The sequence below is a fragment of the Protopterus annectens genome, chromosome 1.part1 (genome assembly GCF_019279795.1).
Source record: "Protopterus annectens isolate FY-2018-M chromosome 1.part1, PAN1.0, whole genome shotgun sequence".
NCBI classification, from domain to species: Eukaryota; Metazoa; Chordata; order Ceratodontiformes; family Protopteridae; genus Protopterus; species Protopterus annectens.
This window is the reverse complement of record NC_056726.1, coordinates 1,586,606,468-1,586,621,352: the sequence shown is the minus strand read 5'-3', so window position 1 is coordinate 1,586,621,352 and position 14,885 is coordinate 1,586,606,468.

Sequence of the window (14,885 nt, the reverse complement as noted above, 5' to 3'; positions counted from 1 at the left end):
AAGATCCACAGAGCTCAAAGTAGGCACAGGTTCAAAGTGTAATGTTATATCAGCAGACCCATTTGCTAGAGTGAGAACTAACGAGCAACTCAATGTAGACTTGTTGTTTACTGAGGTGAAGAAATTCAAACCGAAAGTTCAGTGATACTTTCATGTTATTTGCCTGAGAACTGTTACAACTTGTTATTCTGCATAGTCCAAAGACCAGCGCAATCTTTATTGGGTCTCAAAGATAGTTTAAGGATGAATCTGCTTTCTTTTACTAAAGAAGTTCAACACATAAGTGCATTTCCAAGTTCTAATTATTCAGAACCCATGTTCTCAGAATATGCTGATGTTTTCGACGACAAGTTAGTCAAACTTCCAGTTGTGTATTCCATGAAGTTAGACACAGAGGTCACTCCAGTAGTCAGACCAGCAAGAAGAGTTCTGATAGCTATGCAAGATAAAGTTAAGGCTCAGATGGATAAGATGGTGCAGCAAGGTGTGATTTATACAGTCACTGAACCAACTGAATGGGTGCCGTCCAGGGTAGCCACTCACAAAAAAAGGCTTATATGAAGTCAGAATATGCATTGACCCAAGAGATTTGAACAAAGCATGAAAAAGACTATATCATCCATTGTGCACAGTCGAAGAGGTTGCAGCTCTAATACTGCATGCCACTGTATTTTCTGCTTTGGATGTAAAGAGTTCATTTTGGCAAGTGATGCCGGATTGCAAATCTTCATTTCTAACTACTTTTGGTACTCCATTTGGCAGCTACAGATTCCTAAGGATGCCATTTGGAATAAATTCTCCAAGTAAAGTTTTTTCAGCAGGCAATGGAACAAATTTTTTGGGGTTATCCCTGTGCCATAATAGTCGATGATCTATTGGTTGGAGGCAATGGGGAAGTAGAGCATGACAGAAACCTCAAGAAAGTTCTAGAAAGTTCAAGACACAACATGTGAAATAAATTTGAAGTGCAAATTCAGACTTCCAGAAGTTACGTATATAGGTCATTTGTTTACGAGTATAGGCTTGAGACCAGACCCTACCAAACAAGCAGCTATTCTTGAAAAATAAGCTATAGAAAATTTACAACCTTTACAGCATTTTCTGGACATGGTCAACTATTTAAGCAAATTTATACCAGCCTACAGTGAGTTGACAGCAGCTTTAAGAGAGCTCACATGCAAAAATGTTGCATGGTCATGGTTGGAACAGCACCAGAAGGTATTTGAAGACCTAGAGCAGAAAATTGCCACCACACCTACATTAAGATACTATGATGTGAACAAACCAGTTACTCTTTCCTGTGATGCATCAAAATTTGGTCTAGGCACAGTTATTCTTGAAGAGGGCAGACCAGTACCCTATGCATCTAGAATGCTAACCTAAACTGAGATGCAGTATGCTCAAATTGAGAAGAAGATTTTGGCAATAGTATTTGCATGCTCCATGTTTCTTGATTATATTTATAGTTGCACTATTCAGACTGAAACTGATCGTCAACCTTTAGTTACTATTCTAAAGAAGCCTATGCATTCCGCTCCAGTGAGGTTGCAAAGAATGACGCTCAAATTGCAAAATTACAATTTCCAAATTGTCTTCACTAAAGGCAAATTGCTTTATCTGGCTGATACTTTATCTAGATTGCCCAGAATTACAACAGAGCAGCTTAATGCAGAGACTTTTGATTTTGATGTAATGTCAGTGCATAATGTTTCCACCACTAGACTTAATGAGTTAAGAGATCACACTCAGACTGATCCAATTTTGCAGAAGCTCAATCACTATATTAATGTCGGATGACCATCAAAGCAATTCAGTGTACCGCCTGAAGTGCAAACGTATTTTCCTAACAGAGATGAATTGTTGATGGAAAATGGCATTATTTTCAAAGGTGCTAAAATTGTTTTTCCTGCTTCCTTACAACAAGAATATATCCAGATTTTGCATCATGGTCACCCAGGGTCCATATCTACTAAAAGAAGAGCAACAGAATTAGTATTTTGGCCTTCATTACCAAAATACATTAATAGAGTTCTTTATTCTTGTTCAGTATGCAATAGTACTAGATCGCATTTGCAAAAAGAACTACTTCAGCTAAATCCAATTCCAGAACTACCTTGCTCTACTGTAGCAACTGATATCTTTGAGGGGAACAATCAACACTACTAAGTTCTGGTGGACTCTTATTCGAATTGGTTTGAGATTGATCTACTACCTAACCTAACCTCAACTGCTGTTATTATTAAGTTGAAACATCATTTCTCAGTTCATGGTAGTCCACCGAAACTTTTTTTTTTACAATGGTACTCAATTTACTAGCCAGTTGTTTCAGAAATTTGCAAAAGAATGGGACTTTGTACATGTCACTAGTAGTCCTGAATATCCACAGTCAAATTGTCTAGCTGAATGTGCAGTGCAGAGTGCAAAGCAATTACTTGAAAGGTCAAAGCTTGACAATAGCGATGTATTCTTGAATTTGCTTAATCTCAGATACATACTCCGTGATGATATTCTTGGCTCACCTGCTCAATGACTACTTTCCAGGCAAGCTAGAACTACGCTACCTATTTCTTCAAGTTTTTGCAACCTAAATCTAAGAACAACAAAACCATCAAGACTCAATTGTTTAAGAAGCATAATATCCAGAAATCTAGTTATGAAAGACTGAGCAGATGACTTTGTCCGTTGAGGGAAGGAGATTACAGGCATCTATGTCAAACTGAGATCTTACTTGGTAAATTCTGAGGGTGTGGAGTATAGGAGAAAGTGCAGACATCTTCTTCCTGTACCAGAGTCATCATCATCATTGCAATCACAACATTGTTTCTGTGATGTGGACTCTACATAAGCCAGACACTATCTCCAGACCAGAATGTGTTCATAATTCTGATTCCATTCCACAAAGTGATTCGAACATTCCACATCAACCATTATACAGAAACTGTTCCAGTTGCTAAATCTAATACCCAGTTTTATGTCACATGATATAGACGAGTACCTAAGCCTAGTGTGAAATACGCAGCAACGTGGACTTGATTGTACATACATGTATATTTAGTGTTGTATAATGCATGACAAAGGATTACCTGTGATTTCTGCATGCCAAATAGTCTCATAACAATTGCATGATCGCTTTCTCAAAGTGGGAGGATGTAGATCAGAGTGTAAAGTGTGTGCTATATCTTTAAGAAGTAGTGTGAGGCTGTGCACATACATATATATTCCATACACGTGCAATCCCTAGTGCCATTTTGAAGGAGCAGCCAGAGAGTGAGCATGCATCATCACAGTATATATAAGTTACTTCAGTTAGTCAGTAAGCCTTTACAGTGATGTGTTTGTATAAAACAAAGCTGCTTAAACAAAACCCATGAAGACTCTTTATTTGTGTTATAGACGAAAAAGCGACAGACACAAAGTTTTGTTTGTTATTTTTTTCTTTAGTCCTTTACTTGTGGTCCTACAGAGGTTTCTCATGGCCCTGCTCTATTGTCAGGTCTAACACAAAGCCTAGCCTCAGAGCTACTAACACACCTCTCAGCCACTACCCACTCCTAAGTGTGACCTCTTTTCCTGATCATATAAATGTACCTATCACTATGGATGGACAATTTCCCACAGTTTCTCCAGCCAACCTGGTCGACATGAGCATCCTGAGGCAAAGTAACATCTACCTCATGTTCACAGACAACCCTTTTCTATTAGTCTACACAAACCCTATGAGTGAGAGATGCAACTATATTAAGAACCTTGAATCCATGCTCTCTCATACACCAGTCAGAACATATGACAATGAGTGGGTTGCCAGCATGCACACCTCACCTCCTACTCCACTCAAACCCACATCCACATACGTACATATATGGAGGTCCTCATTAGAAACATACCTAAGCACCTGATACCTCCCAAACACAAGCACAAGGAAATAATGCTTCCTCTGCAGAACTCATTACACATAATAGCTTATGCACCAGTGTCTCACTGGTCAAACCTTTAAGGCAAAACACAAAATCAAACATATTAAGCATAGGTGATTCCATCATGAGATACACTGCTATCCCAGTTACCAGGCTGGAAAAGGAAAATGTCAAGGTCAGCTGTCTATCAGATGCCAGGATGCATCATATCACACATGCATTAAAGTCTCTCAACAACAGATACTGTTATGACTCCGTCATAGTCCATGTTAGTGTGAATGATTTGGGATATACCTCTCTGGATTATATTTAGAGAGACATGACTGAGCTCTTGGACAATGTTTCTCGGGCAAGTATGCCGCTAGCCTTAAACAGAATTTTACCTTCACCTAGAATGGTGCCTCAATACAAACAGAAAATTATTGACTTCAAAAATTGGCTTAGCTTCTGGTGTCATTCTAAGGGGAACCACTATCTGTCAACCGGGAATGACATGATCGACAGACCTTGATGCTTTGCCACAGATGGTATTCATCTGTCACTCCTGGGATTTTGGCTACTGGCTAAGGTTCTTGCCACCCCCCATAGTGCCATTTTTTTGGGAAGTGTCTCAAGGACACAATTCCCAACAGAAAAACTCCAGCTAAAAACAACCTCAAGGTTATGCTGCTAAATACTAGGAGTGTCAACATGAAACTGCAATCACTGGAAGCTGTCCTCACCTTGGAAGATGCAGACATTTGTGCAGTCATGGAGACCTGGTTCAAGCATGTGGAGAGCACCCCAGGCATACAGGGTTACACCTCCTTCCACATATTCAGACCTCAAACTGAAGGCATGAAAACTAAAGGAGGCAGTGTACCAGTATTGATTAAAGATCAGTACACCTCCAGATTGGTTAAACAGTATGATTCCATGGTAACACTTCAGGTGCAATTAATTGTTAGTAGGCACCTATTCAAATCATTTCCAGCTACAGGACACCCTCCATGAATAAGGACACCCACTCTGCATATTTGGATCTACATGAGTCTATCAGGAAAAATCTGACCACAATGGTTTTGGGTGACTTTAACTACTCATGCTCAAAGTCAGTTGCCCAAAGGTTCCTCAACTTTGTTAACTCTAATGCCCTGGAACAGCTGTCTGACACCACTACAAGGGGTGCCAACATCCTGGATGTGGTGCTTACTAATATGGTGGACCACTGTAGCACCTTCCCTGTGAGGTCCTCCCTGGTGAAATCTGACTACAGATTGGTCTTATTTGAACTAACTGTCACATCTGACCCCCCCCTCCCCCAGCAGCAACTAAATAAAAACCTTTTCCAGAGCAGATTATAACTTTTTACTGGATGGTATAAATTGCTTCACGGCACCTCCTCCCTCAAATGGAACTGGAAACTATCCAAAGCTCTACACCAATGAGTTATATTAACACTTGTATACCTGCATTGACTTTGCTGTACCTGATATGACCAAAACAAGTTCCCCAAGGAAGAGCAAACCTGCCTGGTGGGCAACTGCCATGAACAGGTTTTACAATAATAAGAAGAAATTGCTGTCTAAGAGTAACAGGAAGCAAGCCCTAAACTGGAAACGCTCCCTCCTCAGCTTAAACAAGCAAATAAGATTTCTCTTTAAGTCCTCCAAAGCAAACCACAAGTCCAAATTAGCTTCCTCAACAAAGGGCAACCACAAGACATTCTTTAGTTACATCTGTAACCTAAAAGGACAGGCCCACATTTGTGCTGAACTGGTAGTTAATGATACCGCATATACTGAGCTTGTGGACATAGCTAACCTGCTGGCTGACAGGTTCTGTGAAAACTTCACTCCCCTATTCCCACCACACGTACCCCATGACATCATAACCACCTGTCCTCTACCTTGTATCACTAAAGAGCAGGTTGTAAATGTCCTTTCCATGGCCAAAAACAAAGCATCTATGGGATCTGATAACATTTCAGTCATAGTCTAAGATCTGTCTTCATACCAGCTGAATGGAAAATGGCCACCATTATTCCCTTCCACAATGGTGGTGCTTCCACTGGCCCCATGAACAACAGACCTATTAGCCTGACTGGCCTTATCTACAAAGCCATGGAGTGAATCATCATGGACTATGCCAACAAAGATATAGGTAATCTCCAAACACTTGACCCTATTCAGTTTAGATTTGTCAAAGGAAGATCATGCCTGTTAAACCTGGTGGACTTCTTTGAGACAAGTTACCAAGGCCCAGGATGAAAGGAAATATATGCATACAACCTACCTGGACTTAACCATGGCATTTGACACTATCCCCCACTCAGGCATCACTGAGAAACTCACCCTACTAGGCATCAACCCTTATATCGTTAGATGAGTCACTGTCTCACTGATAGAACTCATATGGAATCCACCTCCAACAGCAGACATGTAACCAATGGTGTTCCATAGGGATCAGTCCTGGGATCTCCACTGTTTGGAATTTATTTATCCAAAGTACAAGCAAAAACTAAAGGCCTGTGGTTGACAAAGTTTGCTGATGACTGCAAACTGAGAGCGGTCATAGAATCTCCAAATGATGGCAACATCCTACAAGAGGGTCTTACAAAAACAAATGATTGGTGCCAAAGTCATGACCTTAAACTCAATGCAAACAAATGTATTATCATTCTTTTCAGTAAAAGCAATGTTTCTGCTAACTATCTCATCAATAGCAGCACCTAAAGTATGGACTCAGTGGTGAGAGATCTGGGCACACAGGTTGACAGAAACCTTACCTTTGACCACCATGTTTCCACAGTGGTAAGTAGGGCATTCTATATTGCTCATCTCATAAGTAAGGGCATCGCCTCCAGAAAAAAAGAAGTTATAACCTCCCTGTAGTCTTCCATCATCAGGCCAATAACTGAGTACAACACCCCTTTTGGTGTGTACTTTCCCAAGCAACTGGAGAAATCACAAAGGTTCCTCACAAGGAAAATTCAAGGTCTTCAGCATCTGTCCTACAGGGATCATCTAAAATCACTGTCACTTTATTCTGTTTCAGACAGACTACTCAAAGGTGATCTCTGCCTTGCATACAAGGCAACCTGTGACCCTGCTTTATTGGAAATGCTGCATATCCGTAAGTCAAATTATACATGGGTTACTCTCTCTAAAGACTTTAACATGGTATATGACATTAATAAAACCTGCTGGAGGGACAGATTTATCTCCCAGAGGTTACCACACCTTTAGAACAGACTCCCTCTTCATGTCAAATAGAGCATCACTTTTGCCCTCTTCAAATGCAATCTGGACGATTGGATGGGTGACTGCAAATTCACCCTGAGGGTTCCATCTGTGTCCCTCTTGGACAGGGGTAATAGGTGCTGATAGTGAAAATAAGCCTAAGAACTTAGCTAGGCTTGTAAGGTCCCTAGGGCCATTAGCCTAGTAACTTCCTATGCTCCTATGATCCTATAAAAACAAAAAAATATTGGGCAAATGTAGGAGGAACAATGGCTATCATAATGAAAAAACCCTGACCAATCTAAACAGTTAGCTAAGAGGGTTAATTGTTGCTTCAAAGGCTAAATTTAAATTAAAAATAACTTCTCAGGCAAAGGACAATCACAAAGTTTTCTAAAGTTCTGTCAGTAACCTCAAGGGAAATATGCAACAGTAAGCAGATCTTATTGTAAATGGCATCACCCAAACTGAATTAGAGGCCTTTGCCAACATTTTGGCTGACAGGTAGAGCTCACATTTCTCCACCAACTCCCGCACCTCCAGATAGTTTAAATGAAATACTGCATACCACAATCCCCCAACAATTACTAGGAAACAGGTCATCAATGCACTTTCCAAGGCCAAAAACACTACATTGATGGGCCATGATAACATCCCAGGATGCATACTAAATAGCATGAAACATGCGTTCTCTGACCTACTTCAGTTACTTTTCAACTGGAGCTTACAGTCAGGTTTTGTGCCCAAGGAATAGAAGATGGCTACAGTCAAGGAGGGTCATCCACCAATCCAGGTAACTACAGGCCCATAAGTCTGACCAGCCTCATATGTAAGGCCATGGAAATAATCATCACAGACATAATAAATAAGAACATAGGCAATCTGCAAATGCTGGCTCCATCACAGTCCAGCTATGTCAATGGAAGATCATGCCTTTTAAATCTGTGGACTTTTCTGAGAGGGTAACTAAAGATATGGATGAGGGCAAGACTGTGCACACAGCTTATTGACCCAGCCAAAGCTTTTGATACAGTACCTTGCTAAGAAATTATAGACAAGCTCACTAAATTAGGTATAAAAACCTTTTATTACCCACTGGATAGCCAACTGGCTCACTGATAGGACCCAGGAGGTCAAAATATATGAGACCATCTCCACCAAGGGATGAGTCACTTGTGGAGTCCCCCAGGGCTCGGTACTGTGTCTGCTCCTTTTTTTTACATCTCTCTGTCTGAAGTGGAAGTAATTGCTAAATGTTTGTGGTTAACTAAGTTTGCAGATGACTGCAGGCTGGGGGTTATCATTCACTTCCCCTGGAGACACTAGCATTCATAAAGAAGGCCTATCTCTGACAAACAAATGGTACCAAAGCCATGGTCTTATACTCAATGATAAGAAATGCATAATTGTACTCTTTGGGAAGTCAACCATCCTAGCTAATTACCGTGTTGATAATATGCCCTTTAGAGTTGCACCAGTGGTCAGGGATCTGGGGTACACACATAGACCATAGTCTTACCTTTGACCACCATGTGACTGTACTGGTGAGGAAATCCTTTTATATTGTGTAACTTATAAGGACATTGCATCTAGGTCCAAAGAGGTCATTATCCCACTGAACTCTGCCCTCATTAGAGCAGTCATAGAGCAGAATGCTCCCTGAAACATAAATGTATTTTGCTGCTTACTTTCTTTCATAAAATTTCCACCAAAAAATTAATTGGAGATATTCACCCAAACCCCAGCCTCACACAACAATAAAAAACACATCCTAACAGCACAGTAATAAATGTTCAAGTTTCTTTTCCTCTACCTTCCCCCAAGCCTAGCCTTCTCATCCTAAATATCAATTTTAGAAGCATGTATGACATATTTCAATACATACATGCCTGTATCGCCACATATTCTCCAAAGAGTCATAGGTACAGACACTTTACTGAGAAAAACATAAATGATAATGAAATTGCCCCATCTGGTTTCAATATAATTAGGCTTGAATGGGTAAATCAACAGGCAGGTGGAATTACCTTCTTCTTAAGGATGTCCTAACTACAACCACATACACATAGAAGATACTAGAATTTAATAATGCAGAACAACTTACATCACACCTCATAATCAATAATAGGAAAGTACTTTGCTTAGCATCCATATATATTCCACCAGGTGAAACATTACCACTGTGAAAAATATTCTATGCTGGATATCCTACAATATTCGATATGAACTAGTAATAATAGGAAACCTAAATATGGACTGGCAGGTTATTATTAGCAGTACCCCATCTTATTCCATACAGCTTCACACAGCTAGTTATATTAGTTACTAGAGTCCATAAAAAGCACTGTTTGGCAATCAACCTTAGATTGTTCTCTTACTAACAGACCTATCGAAATTAGGATAGCCAGTAGCTTTCCAATCACTTAAGTAATCATACAGTCAGAAATTACAATATCCAAAATAAACATATAATGTACAACCATGTTCATAACTCAACAAACTTTGACAAAGATACTCTGATGAAATATTTTGTCCCAATCCCCTATCCACAGTAAAACACAGTATACCAACATGGCATCTGATGACCTTTAGTGAATAACATACTTTTTTCATAGAATTAATTGATTAAATATAAAATTTATTAATCACAATATGAACATAACTTCAATATGACAATTTAAAAGAGAATACATATCCCGCTCATCTCTACCCCATCAAAAAATAAACAGTGTTAGCCCAACCACATGCTTACTCTGACTTTACCATAAGCAGTGTGCCACCACTCACTTCCATACCCAACCAACCATTTTGTAAAATCTAACACATAGCACCAAAGAGGGAACAGGGGAAGAACATATCAACCCCTCTTCTCCACCCACCAACCCAATCACTTACAAAACAAATAACATATCATCTGACACCAAATAAAGAGGGAGGGAAGGCGGGCAGCAAGTTCACATCTAAATCTAATTTCCCCACCCAGCTCCTGCCTAAAAGTGCAATAACCGCTCATTATGCTAACCTCACTTATTCTCTAACACCCTTCCCCTTAACTTAACCCTTCCTTGCCTGATTTCTTCTCACAATCTTTCCTCCCTTCTCCATTCAATATAAATTGCTCATTCCCACTACCTCTTTACCACTCCCCCCACAAACATAGAATCCTAAAGCATCTCATGACAAATTTCTTTGTTCCAAACTACATTAATGGAATATAACAGGAAAATATTAGAATGCATGCTGTTAGACTTTGCTGTCAAAGACTTCAATGAGATATTCCTAAAAATTCTCAATAACTTGCCCCAGTATGGACCAAAAAGGGTACTCCAACCATGCATCAAGGCAAATAAAGGAAAATAAGAAATTAATGTTACAGTGTGACAAATCCTGGAATGAGCGGCACAAAAATAGAATACAAAATGCATTTCAACTTTTCAAGCAGCTAAAGAGTAGGATGAAATACCAAATAAAGTGTGACAAACAACCTTATTAGAGCATCCCAGAGAAATAAATATCAAAATGACTGAAAACTTTTTTGGACATACATAAACAAACTTTTACATCCAGGTCAATCTACCACCCAACCCATACATCCAACAATATCACTGTTTCATTTTCCACACAGTTCAACATCAGTTTTATACAGACAATAATGTCACTGTCAAATATTATAAACTCCACTCTCCACTCAGTATCTGCAGTCTCTGCTAAATATCTTGAGCTATTTGATTTCAGACCAGTACCTACCTTTACCATTAAAAAAACTTGAACATAAGCTAAAACCAACCACCCTAGCTGCTGACCAACTCCCCTCATACAACTTATAAATGTCTGCACATGCAATGACTTTTGCGGTCTCTATCTTGATATATAGAGCTATACCAGAAAATATGTTTCTTCCATCTGAAAAATCATTTATTATATCTTTACACAAAGGTAGCACGTCTGCAGAGATTAATAACTACAGGCCCATTGCAACCCCCCCCCCCCCACATCAAACATACTCAACAAGCATGCCCACGTTCAGCTTTTATCTCACCAAAATTCAAATAATCTTTTTTGAAATACAACATAGTTTCAGATCCTACCACAGTACAACCACTGTCCTTTGTTATTTCACCAACATTATAAATAAACAAACAAACAAACAAACAAACAAACACAATGGTAACCTAGTGTCAATTGTGTTACTAGACGTATCCAAAGCTTTTGACACAGTATCACACCAATGTTTACTCACTGAGCTCTCTTCTATAGGTTTCTGTCAACCTCCTCCTACATGGTTCCTTATTAATCTGTCTGGAAGGCAACAAGACCTCTCCTCTCTTCTCTCCCAGTTGTCATAAGCATCTCTCAGGGATTTGTACTAAGGCCCTTTCTTTTCAATATATTTTTTAAAATAAGCCTTACACTGCCATCAAATATAGTACAAGACATACTTTATATGCATAGCCTCACAATATACAACCGCCTAGTAAATAATCACATTTCTTTCTCTTCAGTAAGAAACCTGGCTGAAAAAATTCAAACCTGCTCCTTGATTCCAGTAAAACAAAATGGATGATCTTCACCCTAAAACATTATCTCAATCAAAAATGATATTTCTTGATTACATCTACAAATAATGCTAGCATTGAGCTAATACAATATTCTAAATTACTGAGCATTGTAATGCACAAGAGTCTTAAATTTTATATGTATTCTTCAAACTGTTAAAAACACCCACCAGAAGTTTGACTCTTTGTACAGGGCCAAACAACACCTTATAAACTCAACAAGAAAAACCTTAGGTTCATCTGGTTTACTCCCAGCACTCTTATATGTGTTACATATCCTTACAAATCTAAGCTCTATCTATACTCAAGTTCAAATGGGTCTCTTGTTAAAACAAGGTAGCTAAATTTGTTACCAACACTGCACACTGAACCCACCCTGCCGAACCTAAAAGCAGCAAAACTGTCTAGAACTTCACAACTACCTAACATACTATCAACTGGTTATGGGATACAAACTGATATATTATCCTGTAAAATGTCCTGCATTAAAAAAAATATATATTATTGTCCTTCACCCTACACAAGAGACCTCCACTCAGGTGATAAATTTCTGCTAAGGACTAGTAAGGCAAATAATTCATAAAGGGACACGCCATTCTCCTATTTACATGTCTAGACTCTGGAACACAATCGCTACACAAGTTATAATGGCTTACAAGCTATATATATAAATATCTACTTCATAAACTCTCCATAAAACAGTTATGCACATATTTGATTAACACATAAGTTATTATACAACATTGGGCCACACTTTAACTAAAACACATATCGGATTAGACTCTCTGAAGTGCCATTTTGTTGTAACAATGAAAGCAGATGTATATATCCGGTATGCTTTTGCTAATAGCCTAACAAAAAAAGATAGAAAAAATGATGAAAGATTTATTCCAGTACTTACAGACTGCAAAATTATCAAAAAAATATGCTGATAAATTACAGTAAATGACCAGCTGTCAATCATTATAAAAATAATGATTGTCTGTTATGAATGCTATTAATCTTGTTTTCAATAACATTTTTAAGAATTTAATAACACTTTGAGTTTGACCATTCTATACGGTAATGATACACATATACATCAAGCATAATGTAGTAGAACTTTGAATTCCTCAGTAAATAAAATGGAATATAAATCCATTAACATAAAAAGCTGTAATTAAAGAAACATTAGTGGTATTTTGGGAACTTGGATCTGATAATACAGTCTGCTACTGAAACATTGCTGAAAAGTGATTAAACCTATGTGCAGTAGGGATTTTTTATATTGACCTGTTTGACTAAGATGAAGAAATATGTTATTTCAAGGGTTAGAAAGAAGACAGTAGCAATTTTTTTTACTATTAAAGTTGATACTACTCAAAATGCCCATGTTGTTGCTACAGTCACAGCAGAAGAATTTTGGAAAAGTATCTGTAAAGAGAGAATTACTGTGTCCCCTGAATTGTGTAAGCCCTTTTTCAGTCAATAAGGTGCACCAGAAATCAGAATGGAAGCAGTGCTCACATAAACACTAAACAATCAAAAACACTTAGTCTACTATTTGAGTAGGAAGGTAAATAAAATAGAAACCTGATTGTGCACTATCGAAAGACAAAGAGAAAGTTTACCTATACAATGAGCTTTACCAGGAGTAAGTAAAAAGAAAGGGACTCTATATTAATTGATATATATATACACACACATATATATATATATATATATATATATATATATATATATATATATATATATATATATATATATATATATAGTGGATATAAAAAGTGTAAACACCCTTGTTAAAAATGGCAGGTTTTTGTGATATAAAAAAACAAAACCACAAAAAATCATTTCAAAACTTTCCCACCTTTAATGTGACCTATAACCTGTACAATTCAAGTGAAAAACAAACAAATCTGTTAGGGGAAAAAATATAAAAAATAAAAAACGTACAATACGCTGGTTGGATAAGTGTGCACACCCTTAAACTAATACTTTATTGTGTGTGCACACCCTTAAACTAATACTTTGTTGAAACACCTTTTGATTTAATTACAGCATTCAGTCTTCTTAGGTACACACCTGCTATCAATTAAAGTGACTCTGATTAACTCCAAATACAGATCAGCTGTCCTAGTAGGATTTTTGACATTTACACAGTTGCCTGCTACAGCAAAAGCCATGGTTCACAGAAAGCTTACAAAGCATCAAAGGGATTGCATTGTTGAAAGGTATGTCAGGAGAAGGGTACAAAAAAAAATTCCACAGCATTGGATATACCATGGAACACAGTGAAGACAGTCATCAAAAAGTGTAGAAAATATCGGACAACAGTGACGTCACAAAGAACTGGATGTCTCTCCAAAATTGATGAAAAGACAAGATGAAACCTGGTGAAGGAGGCTGCCAAGAAACTTACAGCAACATTGAAGGAACTGCAGGAATTTCTGGCAAGTACTGGTTGTGTACTACATGTGAAACAATCTCCTGTATTCTCTGTATATCTAGACTATGGGGCAGGGTTGCAAGACCGAAGCCTTTTCTTACACAGAAAAACATCCAGGCCCAGATAAAATTTGCAAAAACAATGCATCAAGTCCCCCAAAAGCATGTGGAAAAATGTGTTATGGTCTGATGAGACCAAGGTTGAACTTTTTGGCTACAATTCCAAAAGGTACATTTGGCGCAAAAACAACACTTCACATCACCAAAAGAACATCAACCCATGGTGTAGCATGGTGGAGGCAGTATAATGCTTTGGGTTTGGTTTTCTTCAGTCTGAACTGGGGCTTTAGTCAAGGTGGAGGGAATTATGAACAGTTCCAAATACCAGTCACTTTTGGCACAAAACTGCCAGGCGTCTGCTAGAAAGCTGAAGATGAAGAGGAATTTCACCTTTCAACATGACAATGACCCCAAACATACATCCAAATCAACAAAAGACTTCACCAGAAAAAAAATAAAGTTTTGGAATGGCCCAGCCAGAGCCCAGACCTAAATCTAATAGAAAATCTGTGGGGTGACCTGAAGAGGGCTGTGGACAAGAGATGCCCCTGCAATCTGACAGATTTGGAATGCGTTTGCAAGGAAGAGTGGGCAAATATTGCCAAGTCAAGATGTGCCATGCTGATAGACTCCTACACAAGAAGACTGAATGCTGTAATTAAATCAAAAGGTGCTTCAACTAAGTATTAGTTTAAGGGTGTGCACAC